Raw genomic sequence first — 14,582 nt, 5'->3', positions numbered from 1 at the left:
TTCTGACCTTATGTTTGTCTATAATACATTTTTAAACAGTGGTTATTGCACCCTTTGTGTATGTTGTAAGGCCTGGGTGAAGACGTATAAAACAAATCCTTAAATTGAATAGCATATTCTACTACAATGGGATAAATTTGTTGTGAAAGTTCTAGGAAATTCAACCTGTAATTTTTACGCATTCATTAAAAGATGGGGACAAAAATGAAATTTAGAAAATTACTTTATAAGTAATTGTTTTTAACAAAATGACTGGTGTATTGTGCCCTGGGACATTTATGTTTTAATTAATTTTCCTAGAGGATGCATATTGTCCATATCTCCTAACCACTCTTCAAAATGGGTATAACAAGAGATTCCATAAAGAAGACTTATGTGTGTTGATCCTCATAAATTAGGAAATGGCTCCAGATAAGAAGCTGACAATTTGTAGATTCACCAAACCGAGTATTTTATTTATTTTTTATTCTTTTGCAGAGCATATTGAAATTATTTGAAATAATATGCATCTTTGGAATCCAGAAACACCTAAGCGCACTCTATTGGCTGGTGTTTGCAAAGCAACAATACAGGAGCACCATTTATTTTCCTTGGCATTGATTGGCTGCAGTCCCCAAAAGTGGAGATAAGAAAAAATGTAGTTTCTATGGTAGTGCTGTAAGGGTTTCCTCTGCTCATATCAATGCATATTGAGGTATCCATTGATATGGTGTTTGAACCGATCAAATACACAGTTATAAGCATTTTTCCTGTGGACTTCTGTATTTGTGGATTTTAGTAATTTTTTTGTGGTTCTGGTCTCTGCCTCATTCTAACACTAAGGGTCCATTATACTGTAAGAAACACAGACAAAGACAGACGTTTACTACGTTTACTACATCATGCTGTTCAGTGAAGCAGAATGGTAAGGGAGGTTAGTAAAACGTCATAGCTGTAAGAAAACTTCAGAAAACTGGAGGCAAACAAATATATATCATAACCATTAGATCCTTTCTACATGCCATGCTCGTAAAGATGACGACTAAAGCTAAAAGTCACAAAAGGGCATTTTGGCGGACTTGTAGAAATTGTAAAACAATAATCTCTAATGTCTGTGTGTTCACCACGAATAAAACTGCGGTCGAGCCTCACTCATCTGAGCTACCTCCATTGTAGATCTGAGTCATCGCAGCAGTGGGTGGACTTCAACCCCCTAAGATATCTTGGACCTTTAAGAAATCCCAACTAATCAGCAAAATGGCATCTCAGTTGCAGTACAAAAGGTTTTTGTTTGAACTGTAAGGCCAGGTAGTGCTTGCTCAAAGCTTTAGGAGTGATCCAAAAAAAGAGAGGCTCTTTCCACCTCTTAAAACTGCTGCAGAGAACAGACGTGAAAAGGCAGGGATGAAAAGAAGGCCATCACACTGTTTCGACATTGTTGTTTATCCAAAGCAAAATTACTGCTTTTCATTATCACCTCAAGAAAGTGTATAAACTCAGGTGAAAAGGGCATGTCAACTTTAACTACCCTTCTTCTCCTTCTGGCTCAATAAATCAAGTAAGGCCTCAGAAGATAAAAGTAAGCCATGTTTGGGGTGTGCTGCTGTTCTCATTTTATATTCTTCTACAGTTGCCTGTTTTATATATTCTTTTTGAAGTTGTGTGAACAAACAGAATACCCCCTCCACTCTTACTCCCCTGTAATCACATAATTTATTGAAGCTATATCAGAAATACACTTTTTTTAGTAAAACCCTTCATTTTGCTTTAATAACTCGACTCTTTCCTCTTGAAGTTAAACTGTTGGTCGACCTCTTTACTCCTCCATAATTCACCGAATTAGGGTCGTATTGGCCTCACAGAAATAACACGGCTGGGCTTCAAGCTCAACCTGCAAATATCTGGGAGGGCTGATAACATTCAACTAATACACAAATACTTGTTTGTGCTTCCAACAACTCTTCATCTTCTAAACTCAATGGTCTGTTTGAGGAGAAGCTCCCCTGCATTTTCTCAGCTGAGATTAGCAGCCTGCATGTTTGTGTTTCTCTTACAAAGCTTCTTTTTGTTGAACCCCGATTAGAGCAGATGTTGTTTCAACCTCAAAGTGATAACATGATTACCACATAGTGTTGACTCAGTTGATCTGTCTTCAAATTCTTGGGAAGGCAATCTGAATCGAACCTACGCACAGTGCCCTGAATCTCTGTGGAAACTTACCTGTTGCTAAAACAATTCAGTTTCTTTTTTTTTCATTATTTCAAAGCAGTCATCTCTCTCACATTATTTTCACATGAGAATAATGGTTATATTAACCAATTATACATTTGCTAAATGGGAATTTTAAACTAAACTCCAGTATTGAAAATGACTAAAGTGACTCAATTTAGTAGTAATGTGATAAATAATGTCAAAACTTTTGCAGCTAAAAGGGAGTTTCAAATGCTGTCGAATCAACATAACACATGTCTGACTATATTTGTTATGTCATTATTTAAATAATAATAGTCCTTAACCGAGATGAGTTCCTCATTATTTAATGAGAGAAGATTTGACTTTTTAACTTTGAAAGATGAAAGAGCACCAACCATTTATGTTCAAAGCAATCTTATGATGTTGTTCTCAGCATAATTTCAACCATTTGGAGTGGTTGAACTTATTTTGAAAATATTTCATATCAATAAATTACAATTTTATTTTTTTTTTAACTCGAATGCCTTTCTCAATGGCCCTCTATCAGAATCAGGAAAGATCACCCTTTTGGGCTGTTTGCTTTGTAACCTCTGTATGGTACAGTAAGTCATTCATTTGACTTAGCAAAGTTGTGCAAGACACTCTTTCTGTTTTTCATCCATCTCAGACGTGTTTTATAGCTTGAAGTAGGTTTTACTAAACACATCTCCAAACTCAAAAGGAGGAAGCCATATCCTATACTAAGATTAAAACTGAATGCCCATTCATAAAACACATTTCTTTAGGTTTTTGATATGCTGCATCAGTATTACATGTCATTATAATTCTAGCTCACCAGTATCTCTGCCTTATGCTCTTGAATCTGCAGGTACTGCCCCAACCAGCTTGCAAAGTTTTTTTTTTTTTAGCACAGCCTTTCCTTACCCAGACCAGTTTCAGCAGCTTGATGCCATTATTAAGATTCTCGTTGACGTATGTATCTGTCAAAAGGGGAGTGTTTTCTTGAGGCTAATTGTTTGTTGCACTTAGAAAATACCAGCACTATAATTGTTTGCCACACTGACCTCCGGCAAGATACTTTCACCTCATTGCATTTAGAAAACAAAACGTCTTCTGGTATGCTGCTGCTGAATGAAATATGGGAAATGAAATTTGGGGAAAAAACTTTTTTTTTCCTTTCCCTTACGCAGATGATACTCAGACCTGCATACTTATTATGCCTGTTGAAATTAGCGAAGTAGTTGAAATGTAAGCATTTTAAATATTTTAAATACTTTAAATACTTAAAAGCTTCTCAGGTTTTAACAAAACAGAGGTTTAACATTTGGACACAAATACCTGGGAAAATGTTTACTTACTACCTTGGATTTCATCATCGTTTTGGCTGATTGATGCACATAGAGCAAGCTTCTGGAACCTCCATCTTTCAGTTGTGCAACATCGCCACTAAGGGAACACTATGTGTCAAAGTAATGTAGAAAAACTAGTTTGTGGTTTTGTTACGTCTGAGTTAAGCCATTAACTTTAAGATACGAAACGTCATAGTTGAAACTTTTGTCACTGAATAGAGATACTCCCTGAAGAAGAATGTACATTAATTAATAGTAAATTCCTAATAGGTGAAGTGTTAAGTCACTATGCCCCAAATGTGTGCTGTAACTAATTATTAAACTTACAAGAAATAGTAGCACTTAAACAGAAATATTTTTAATAGATAAAATGCCTACACTTTTGAATGTATATGTAAAGGCAGATTCATAGCCACTCTTAAGTATACTCAAAATGCAACAGAGCAAACTTCATAGTGTGCAGAGTTTTAATCCCAGATATTTCTAGGATTGCAAGCTAAACCAGAAACTTAAATAAGCACAGACAATTTTCCTCAGGACTTTAGAAAAAGGATAGCAGGAGACTTACTCAAAATTCGAAAAGAAATGGGTGTAAATGGTAAATCTTTTCAGCAGGGGTTTCACAATAAAATGTTTAAAACCTTAGAGCAGCCAATGAAACTATAAACATTAGCAAGAAGAGAAGGATTTAAGGTAACAAAGACCTTATTCAGACACCTGATCCTGAGGACTTACTAGTGGGAACTGCTTCAAAAAGAAAATATAGCGAGACTCAAAATCAAAGACAGCTAAACAGCAGATTCCACTTTCCGTTGAATCTTACAGATTCTATGCTTTCCAAAGTTCAAACGTTTTTCTACAGTTTCTAAAAACAGAATGGGAGGCAATGAGTTTGTTCGTTTATTCTTCATTTTGTTTTGTTTTTGTTTTCTGTTTTTTCTACAGTCGATATTTCTGTCCTGCTGCTTTCGTGTTTGTTTGCATCCCCTTCCTGTCCTCCCAACCTCGAGCAGACAGCCGCCCTTCCTGAGTCTGGTTCTGCTGGAGGTCCCATCTTTGCAACAGGAAATTGTTCTTTTGGTTATCTCCAGTGGCTTAGGGTGGGGGAAAAATTTGGTTGTTGGACAGTTTTATATATTTAACTATATAAAAATGGATTGAAAAAGTGCACATTTTAGGTTACTTGATTTATATTTTAAAAAAATAGAGACCATAAAAGATGATTTCCAGTACAACATCTAAAAAAATCAAGCTTGTTGGTTGCCATAAGTGTACACATTGTTCAACTGATAGTTGGTTGATAATATTTGTTGATAATTTTTGGTTTAGTTTTATCTCTGGTAGAAGTCTACAAGTGTGCAACATCTTGATTTGGCGATATTGGCCCACTTTAACTTTCATGTGTTCTATGATGCTCTTAAAGGGGCAGTATTATCTATTTTCCAGTCACATAGTTCCATTTTATAGCACAATCAAGTAAATATGTTACCTCCAGTTGTTATAAAAAATTATGTATGTATCAAATAAAACTTAAAAGGAATTTAACTTAGCAATTTAACACCTTGAAATTGGGTCTCTGTCTCTTTAAGAAGGACCACTGTCTGACATCCCCCCACCAGCACACCTTCACAACAACGTTTCTCCATTAAACCTTTAATAACATTCTTACCAGCATTGCAAGTAGTTCATATGATAAGCTCAGCAGATTCCAGTTTAACCAGGTGTTTCCTAATTACTGCTGCTGCTAGTCTAAAGGAACTGAGTGGGTGGGTCACAGGGGTGGTGTGCTCAGTCATGGTTGACTGCAATGGAGAAATTTAATTTAAAAAAATACTACAACTAATTTACTCTAACAGTTTTAGACTTTTTATTTTTTTAAATGTTGTCTTTAAGTAGATGCATTTGTTATTGGATGAATTACACAGAAGATATTCCACAATAAGGGTGGAAAAAGTTTCTAATTGATTTATCTTGATCTTGTCTTTTTACACCACAAAAAACCTTTTTCATATTTTACCACATACAATGTTTAAAAACCAGCTCCCATGTACTAATGAGACCTTTCAACATGGATTGCATGTTTTAGACTTTTTGCACTAGACTTTTTATGCACATATTTGATTTGATAGTGAAATAGATTTTTAATTCAATAGTTTTGCCTGTGTTACGTTAATCCAGAATGAGGTGGACCGCATTTTGATTAGCTAGATACTTACATAATGTGACCTAAATGACTCAGTCATGGGAGCATAGTAATAGACAAGAAACCACATATTTCATGTCAGATAAATGAATATGTTGTTGTACAATTTGACAAAAGTCAATTTGTCCTAAACACAGACTGTAAAGATTTCTTCAAATAAAGAAAGTATTTTTATTTAAACCTCTCAATCAACCCTACTGTAGCACTGCCAGTTAAAGAGCTTGATAAAGGCTTTGAATAAATGAGTAACTGGTCTCATGATCAAGATTTGCAGTCTCACATACTGTGATTATTCCTCCAGCTCTATCTTTAGACTCAAGCTGTAAGTACTCACTGAGCCCTAACTAGTGTTGAGGCTACATGTTGACATGAGTCAATGGTACATTTGACTTGTATGCTTGGTCTGCATTTTGACCGCAGTTTGAACAAGCAATTTTGTCTTTGTGCTTTTCTTTGAACAATTATAGTTTGCAAGAACCACAAGCAGTCTCTAAAATAATCAAAACTAAAGAAAGCACAAAGCAGCTTGGTTTTATTCCAACACCTCTCCCTTTTCAATTTTGCCATTGCAATTCATGCATGCAGTTGCACTTATAAAATCATTTAACACGCACTACAAAATTGACAATCTAGTAGCTGTTTACAACAAATAAATCAAAGTAGAATAATCTACTCAACTCAACTTGTCCAAATTGAACAGAAAATTTTATTTTAAATGACTACTGGAGTCTCAAAATTATTCAACCCCTTTATAAAGAGCATATTTAGTTCTTAGAGCAGCCTTTTGCTGTTATGACCTGATGCAAAAGTGATCTGAGGAATTTTAGCTCACTCTTCCAGGGAAAATGACATCCAGTTCAATAATATTTCTGGATTTTGTGCAATGCAGCAGCCCATCTTAAATCCCACCACGGATTTTTAAGAGTTTGAATCAGGTACTGGGGTGGCCACTTCAGTATCCGTTTCTCTTACTTTACTGATATTTCATTGAATGCATCTTGCACTCAATACACTGCAGATTCCCAGTGCCAGAGGAAGCAAGGCTTTCCCAGAGGATTACTGAGCCACTGCCAGGCTTCCCCTTTCAGATACTCCTGATCCATAGGCTGGAGAAGCTCCTGTTTTAATTCATTGCTCCAGAGAACCGAAACTCAAAACCTCATTGGCTCATTTCTTTAGTGATGAGTTCCAACTAAATACGTTCAGGCACGAAGACCCTCAGGGCTCAGTAAGGTGTGGTACTTACTGAAACTAGAACTGAAACTTTAGTGACTACTGCTACCAACTCTTCCTGCAGACAGTTTTCAGCTAACTGTCCTCTCAGGACTCTGGTTTCAGTCCTACTTCCCTTCATTTTAATCTGGCTAATTTTTGCTTCCAACTATGTCTCTAAGAGCATTCGGGGCTTTTAGCTTTTCTTTTCAATATCATTTTCTTCTAAAAAAGATTGTACTAAAAATGAGCATCATCACTCTTATTGACTTTTATTGGAAGCTTCCAACACATGGTAGAATTTGCAGTGGATTGAACTGGCCAGGTACTGGTTAATCAAAGCCTCCCCCTGCATCACATTTCCTCCTCCATGCTTCACAGTTGGTATGATGTTTTTTTTCTCTGATGAATTTGGATCTGGTCATCATGTTTTTCTTATATAACAAAGGTTTCTCTCTGGCAAGCTACTTGTGGAAAATTACATCAGAAACAGACCTGCAACATGACAATGACCCAAAACTCTTCAGTAGCAGGCTGTTTAAAGTCACACCTTGATTCTACGTTAAGTGGAGCAACCTTTCCTGAGATCAGGGTCCCAAAGACCAATGTTGCGGTAACGTCTCACTGATATTACCTCAACAAAATAGGGTAACGCTAGCTTTCAGAAGTTGCTTTCTACCTTTTTTCTCAGGTAGAAAGCACATCTATGTTGATGTTTTTACTTTAAAATCAAGTTGTTTACGTGTGTAGAGTCAGTTAAACACATTCACCTTTTACTGACGGGAAGCAGATCAGTCAGTTCCTCCACGTGATGATGTGGTTTCTCATTAAAAGGCAGGCGTTGAAGTTGTTTCCAGAACACAAATTGTTTTTTTTTAGAAATGACAACAGCTTCTGGCAGGGCCCACTTTATTTCCTGGCGTAAGCATGACATGCCCCGCAATGACTTTCTGTTTGCCAAGAAAAAAATTAAAAATTTAAACGCTTCTCCTTTGTCCAGGCAAGCATGTGAAGGAACAAATGTAGCATCATCTGTCTGTGAAACAGTCTTTGAAGGCTGCCAGTATGACGAGTCTGGCCCCAAGCAGAGGGGAGGAACAAACTGTTTTCAATGTGAAAGCAATGTTATCCTGGAAACATTTACACTGTTGTTTCCCAAGGAATCCCCAATTGGAATTTTATTAGGACTATGGATAGAATCCATGAAAGGATTTAACCTAAACCTAACCACAAAGCAGCTGAAAATAAATCATTGGAATTGAATGAAAATAAAAACAACATGGTGGAAAAGAGAAGTTGAAAGGAGACAGAATATTGGTTGGTGATTGAGGTTTGAAGTCTTTGTGCGCAACAGGAGAAAATCCTGTTGTGCTATTGTCACATCCCGTAAAAAAGTTTATTCTCACACTTTTTCACTACTCTGGGAACTCCTCTGTGTCAACATGCAGTTTCCACAGCAAATGTGTCACCGCTCAATGCATGTCTAAATTTGTTTTTTGTCTTTTTTTGTGTGCACCAACTTTTACGGGATTAGGCTGTCATGTCAAAGATGAATCAGTTTGAAAACATTTTCTCTTTGTCTCTTTTGAGTTTAATTTCTGCTGAAAAAATTAGATAAAATTAATTACTTAGCATGATACTTTCAGGTTTTTCCTTTTTCAAATGTTTCCTACAATCTTAAAAAGGTGAGGGTGTGATGTGTCAAGATTTCTTGAGGTTTTAGTTCTTTTTTGCATTTGCACTTTTGTTTTGAGATTTGTTGAGATTTGCCTTTTCTTAGATTTACTGAACAATTACCAATTTTTATACAAAAAATAAAACAATTTGTATAAAATATATATATATATAAATATATATGGAGCAGTTTAGAGCTATTTATATAAAGTTCATTTATATACAGATTAATTACGCACAAACTGATATTTCCATGCCGTTATTTCCATTAATCAGGCTGATTTCCCACAGTTCATGAAAACATCAAAATTAAGATAAGAATATTACATCAAACCAAGACACATATTTGTACCCAGGAATGTGGGCCTGATGAGAAGTGCATTTCAAACCTTTTTTAAGGTTATTTTCAAAAACGGAACTTTAAATCTGACATGCAAGCCTCATCATCATTTCAGCATACTAAATATGACTGTGAACTAAAATCAAAATCTTTTGCTTGTTCCTCATTGCCAAACAGTTTAAGCTCCATCAGACTGGATGGAGAACATCAGTTGATATGAATGAATACATTAAAGTTTGAAGTTATAAAAGGTCAAAACGTTGAGAGGCTTAAGGAATATGAATATTTGTCCAAGGGGCCCCACACCCAGAAAACCCGTAGTTTAGAGCAAAAGGAAATTTCTGAACACAAGGTTAGTTTCTTGCTACTTTTGCAGGCTAAATGAAAAAAGCGAGGAAAAAATAATAATTAAGAACATTTGCCTTGTAAAGCACCAATAAAAATTCACAGCTCTCCTCTGGGAGGGTGCCATATTACTACATTTTGTGTGTAGTAGGTTTTCCTCCTCTCTACTGTATGTGAGTCTGTGGCTCCATCATCTTTTTTCTGATAATTTACATTAATTTCTGTGGAATTTTATTTAAAAAAAACAATGGAATCCAAGCAAATACTTTATTGTTTTAGCTCCTTATGTGAAATATTGAGACTTCAAAACCATCCCAGCTAGGGTCAGACTAATATATTGTGCCCTCCAAAAATCAGTAATATCAGAATGTTTTATAATACCGAAGTCATTAGTATTAATTTAATATTTCCAGTAGATCTACTCTGTGCATTTCTGCAATTCAAAGTAGAGAAGAGCGCTCATTATGCTTCTCCTGTAGTGTTTTTCTGTTGCACAGGAGCTTCTGGAATAGTCTGAAGCCCGTGCTGCTGTCCTCCTGCATGTGTATGTGCATGTGAATAACCTTGACAGAGCAATGCTAGGCTTCACTGAGTGCCTGCAAGCACTGTGCTATCTTTAGATTTTGTTGTAGCTTTTACCACTGGTCTCCTCCTCCTATTTCTCCTCCTCCTCCTCTTTCTCCTCCACAGCCTACTCACTGTCGGCTGCACATGCAAACATGCACTCTTATGCACGCTTGCACACGACCATCAAACTCGTGCACACTCAACTCACAAAATTTGCACGGAGCCTGTGGCTGTTACTGGGCAGATAAGAGGAAAGCAACCTAGTTCTGGGATAAAAAAAAAAAAACATGAAAGTGATGTTTATTTTTGAGCGTGGAAGGAAAGAGCGACTCCTGCTCCCTGAGCGGCCCTGATTTCTGCCCCGAGGCAAGTTATGAGCATCGAGATTCACAAGATTCTCCCTCTTACTCCTGCTGGCCTGAAAAGTGCTAAACCCAGGCAGCAGAGATCTAAAATCAAATCGGAATAAATTAATTATAATTATTACTCACTAGAGTGTAACACTTTAGCAAATCGTTTTCTGACAGTCTATTTTTATTGCACATTATGCATATGGGCTATTCTCTCTTATGATGTGAACTTCAAATAATGCGGCATGACTTTTGATGTTCTTATCAGCTAGTGGCTTGAATTCTGAGGGTTCATCAATAGTTTATAAGCACTCTGCACAGCTTCTCTGATTCGTCAGCTAAATATCTGATTTTTTTTTTTTTCAGATCACAGTGTAAACGTGAAGATGTGAACTTTGGGTATGTTGAGACCAAAAGCAGGTATCATCTTCAGGTGAAGTGACCAAAGAATTCAATCAGATGAGTTTGTCCTGATGAACCAGTTCCCACGAAGCTTTAGTGTCTGTAAACAAGCTCAGATGGTGGTTTATTTCCATGAAGAAGAATGAACTCAGAAACTCCAAATATTTCTTTCTCCAGTTTTTTTTTTTTTTTAAATCATGCCTCCAGGTAAACCATCCATGTTGTTCTGCAGACTCAAGCTAACACGAAATAAATTCATTTTCAGGCTCATTAAGGCACGGTTACGGAAAACAACTGAAATGCGGTGAAAGCCATGCAATACCGGGTAATAGCCCTGAAACATCCCCGCAGAGAACGCCAACCCTTTGATTCTCGCGTTGGATTTTCTTGAGAGCAGGTAGTTCAAACAGATTCATGATCAGTGTTACAATGTGGGCAAAAGAAAAAAAAACTGGAATGCAATAAAATGGAGCTATAACTCATGGATTCATCCAAAAGTGTAATGTCACATGAAAAAAAATGTGTACAGTTCTCTAGAAAAGTATTTACCTCTTGACAGATTTCAGTTTTTTTGCTTTGCTTTGTTTTGCTTTTTGATCATCATTAAAAGTTTTAATATAAGACAAGGAAACTTGAACAAATACTTGAAAAAAACGTGTTTTTTTTTATTTATTATGTTTTTTATCATAATTTCATCTACTAAGGAAAAAAAGCTGTCCAAATCATTTGGAATGTTTTGTGAAAAACTAATTGTTCACTAAATTTTAGCAGCTGTGCAAAAACTTCCATCAATCACTGTGAAGGAATTTTTGTCCGATTCTTCTTTGCAGAATAGTTTTATTGGACAACTTGAGGAGCTTTCAAACATCGACGACTTGTCAATGTCAAGTCATTCTGATTTAAGTTTAGGTTTTGACTAAGTCATTTGAAAATATTTTCTTCTTAGAATTATTCACAGATGGACATGTTGTTTACAAAATCAGCTTGAGCTTATGCCAGTTAGGCAGTGAAAATAAAAGTTTCCATCAGGGACTTAAAATAGAACATACCAGCAAGGGAGCATGGTGCATGGTTTGTGAATGTTGTGTTGCCTTAAGGACAGTTTAACTGTCTCTCAGACGTTAAAGCTATGTTCTGCAATATTTCAACAATTGTGTGTGGAAGCTGTAAAAAAGGGAAGCAGCCCTCAAATTACAGGAGAACACCTTAAAAAGAAGAAACAAAAGCTTAAAATGAAAGTCTAAATTTAAGATTTAATTCCAATCCTATTGAAGATTTAAAACAGGCAGTAATACGTTTTGTGCATTTCATTTCTGTATGTGAAACAGCTGGATGATTTATTAGGAAAAACTGGAAGATACAGACTTTAACATCTGAGTTGTTCACAGCTCTCCTTGTGCAAATCATCACACTAAACATATACTTGCAATCAGGTGAACAAGTACATCCTTCCTCCCACAATCTGAAAATTACCTTTTCATGCATTTTAATCCCTATTCAATCATGTCAGTGTGAGATTGTCTGATAATAGTCATTTTACACCGCAGCGTGGGAGCTATTGGTGTCTATGTGCAGCTGCCTCTGTGCCTCCTTCCTCTTTTTGTTTTCTCTTTCCTGCACAGCAGAGCCTGAAACTGTCAGGTGTGCTTATACAGCTCAACACTTTGGGTAACAATATTTTCTTGGTCGTTCAGCTTCTGGGCAATTCTGCACTTCAGCTGACACGGATCTGAAAATATTGCTTTTGCTCTGCATTTTTTCCCCCTCCAGCCTTCCAGCAAAAGAACAGAATTTTTTTTCTTATTTTACTTTACCACATTCGAATGCCTGAGAAATAATTCTCTTTATTCCACATCTTAGATATCCAGTGGATTTTCCTGCCAAGCTCCCAGTGGTTTTTCTTGCAGCTGTTATGTTTTGAAACCCAGCATGTGTGCTGGGGCTGCACAGCTGGTAAATAATGAATGGAATTGCTAAATGTGGTCCCTTCTGCCTTAAATTCATCAGAGTAAAAACAAGAGACACGCTGCAGTTTCAGAATCTCTGAATTCCCCTCAAATTGCACCGCGCCCCTGACAGAATGAGAGGCTGTTCAGCTACTTGGAGGCTTTTCTCTTCTCTAATCCTGTTTGATAAGTTCCTAATGAAAGACATCCACTGGAAGCCCTTTAGGTCAGCCTCTTCAGCATAGTTACAGACCATTGCTTGCAACATGCAGGGCGATTTAAATGTGCACCCCAGGAGATACTGCAAAATGCTCTCATGCACTGGTTTTCCATTTTCTTTTCCTCTTTCTTGCCTCCTATTACAGTAATGGAGACAAGGATTTCTCGGGCAATTGACAAAGGAGGTTGTATCTCTTTCTTCTCTTAATCAAAATGGTTTCATTGTTAAAATAAAAAAAGCAGGAAGCTAAATTGAGAAAGGAAGAAATGGTAACTGTTTATTTCAGTGTCTAAGAAAAATAAAATCTAGAAGGAACTGGAAAAACAACATACGAGTCCTCTTAAAATGACCAGGTGTGTTTGGTACTGATGAGCTTTCAGGACTTTAAGGATAACATTTTTGGCCTTACTTACATGGACATCTACTGTAAATAAACAGCATTGTCATCAAAATGTTCAGTAATTCAGTTAAAAAGGTCAGACTTTCAGTTTATATAGGTTATCTGCACTCAGAGTAAAATGCTGTAACATTTCTATCTGCTAATTTTGATGACTAAAGTTTACAGCAAATGAAAACCCAAAATCAGCTTTCTCAGATAACTGGAATACTACGCAAGACCAATTAGATTTTAGACTTTGTGTGTACTGACCATTGTAATGTATAGTACAAAGGTTGAGTCTGATTCAATAAGTTCTTACTTATTGGGTATTTTTTCTATGGTAAACATGGTGATGGGTCACATTACCATTACTTCAATAAGTTTTCACTTACCGAATCAGAGTACTGGAATACATTTTGCATAAACATTCAGACAGTCCAGTTTATTGAAATAATTTTGTTTGTGTGCTACACATCTGCTGCTTGCAGAAATGGTTTGTTCCCATGAATACAAAGAGCTCCGTGCTCTTTAGTGGTTTGAGAAGCACAACCCATAATCACAATGTTCTTGGTTTCATTCCAGTAGAGCTCTGCACTTTATTCTTTTATCCTCTTTCATCTGCTGCAAAATTCAAGCAATGTGACTGAAAATAAAATCACTTGTGCTTCTCTCAGTTTAATTGAGACACAGACAGCAAATCAAATCTGTTTGCATAGCATAATTCATACCTAATGCAGTTTGAAGTACTTTAAACAGGTAGACAATGTTATAAGAATTCGATTAAAAGGTATCACATATAAAAAAGTAAATGCAAAAGGCAAATAATAGGGGTTAGTTTACCTGACAAATAACACTGGAAAAAGCATAATATAAGTGCTTTGGACAAACAGCCTGCCAATGCAGAAATATGTTTTTTATGTATGTTTGGAAGTCTTTATTTTTCTAGTTGTAACCTGTACACATATGAACATTTATGCCAAAAGGTTGTCTGAAGTTTAAGTGTGGAGGCTTGTGCAAAGATAAAGAGGTGAAAGTCACCCCCCTCCCCACACAGCTCAAGAGTCTGTAAATGCAGTTTGGAAAACACAACAATGGAGATGGGCCAAGACACAATGCAGACTTAGAGAAACGTGGACAAGGACCATAGTCCAACAGGTCCCTGGACGGACCTCACAGTAGTCTGGTAAACTAACAATCCACCCACAAACTGTACCAAAAAAAGTTTCCCACCAGTATCCTACCGCCAACAGTCCACCACTATCCCAGAAATCCATGTGAAGTCAAGGAATAACCTCACCCCAAAACTAACATCTGTCCACCAACAACACCATATCAGGCCTCACCACATCTAAGGAATTGGTGGCCTCCACAGAGGTCCAAATGCAGCCCAGAACACCGGTATACAGCATTAGACAACATGTTC

Source organism: Xiphophorus couchianus, chromosome 10 (genome assembly GCF_001444195.1).
Source record: "Xiphophorus couchianus chromosome 10, X_couchianus-1.0, whole genome shotgun sequence".
NCBI lineage: Eukaryota > Metazoa > Chordata > Actinopteri > Cyprinodontiformes > Poeciliidae > Xiphophorus > Xiphophorus couchianus.
This window is presented reverse-complemented; position numbering follows the sequence as displayed.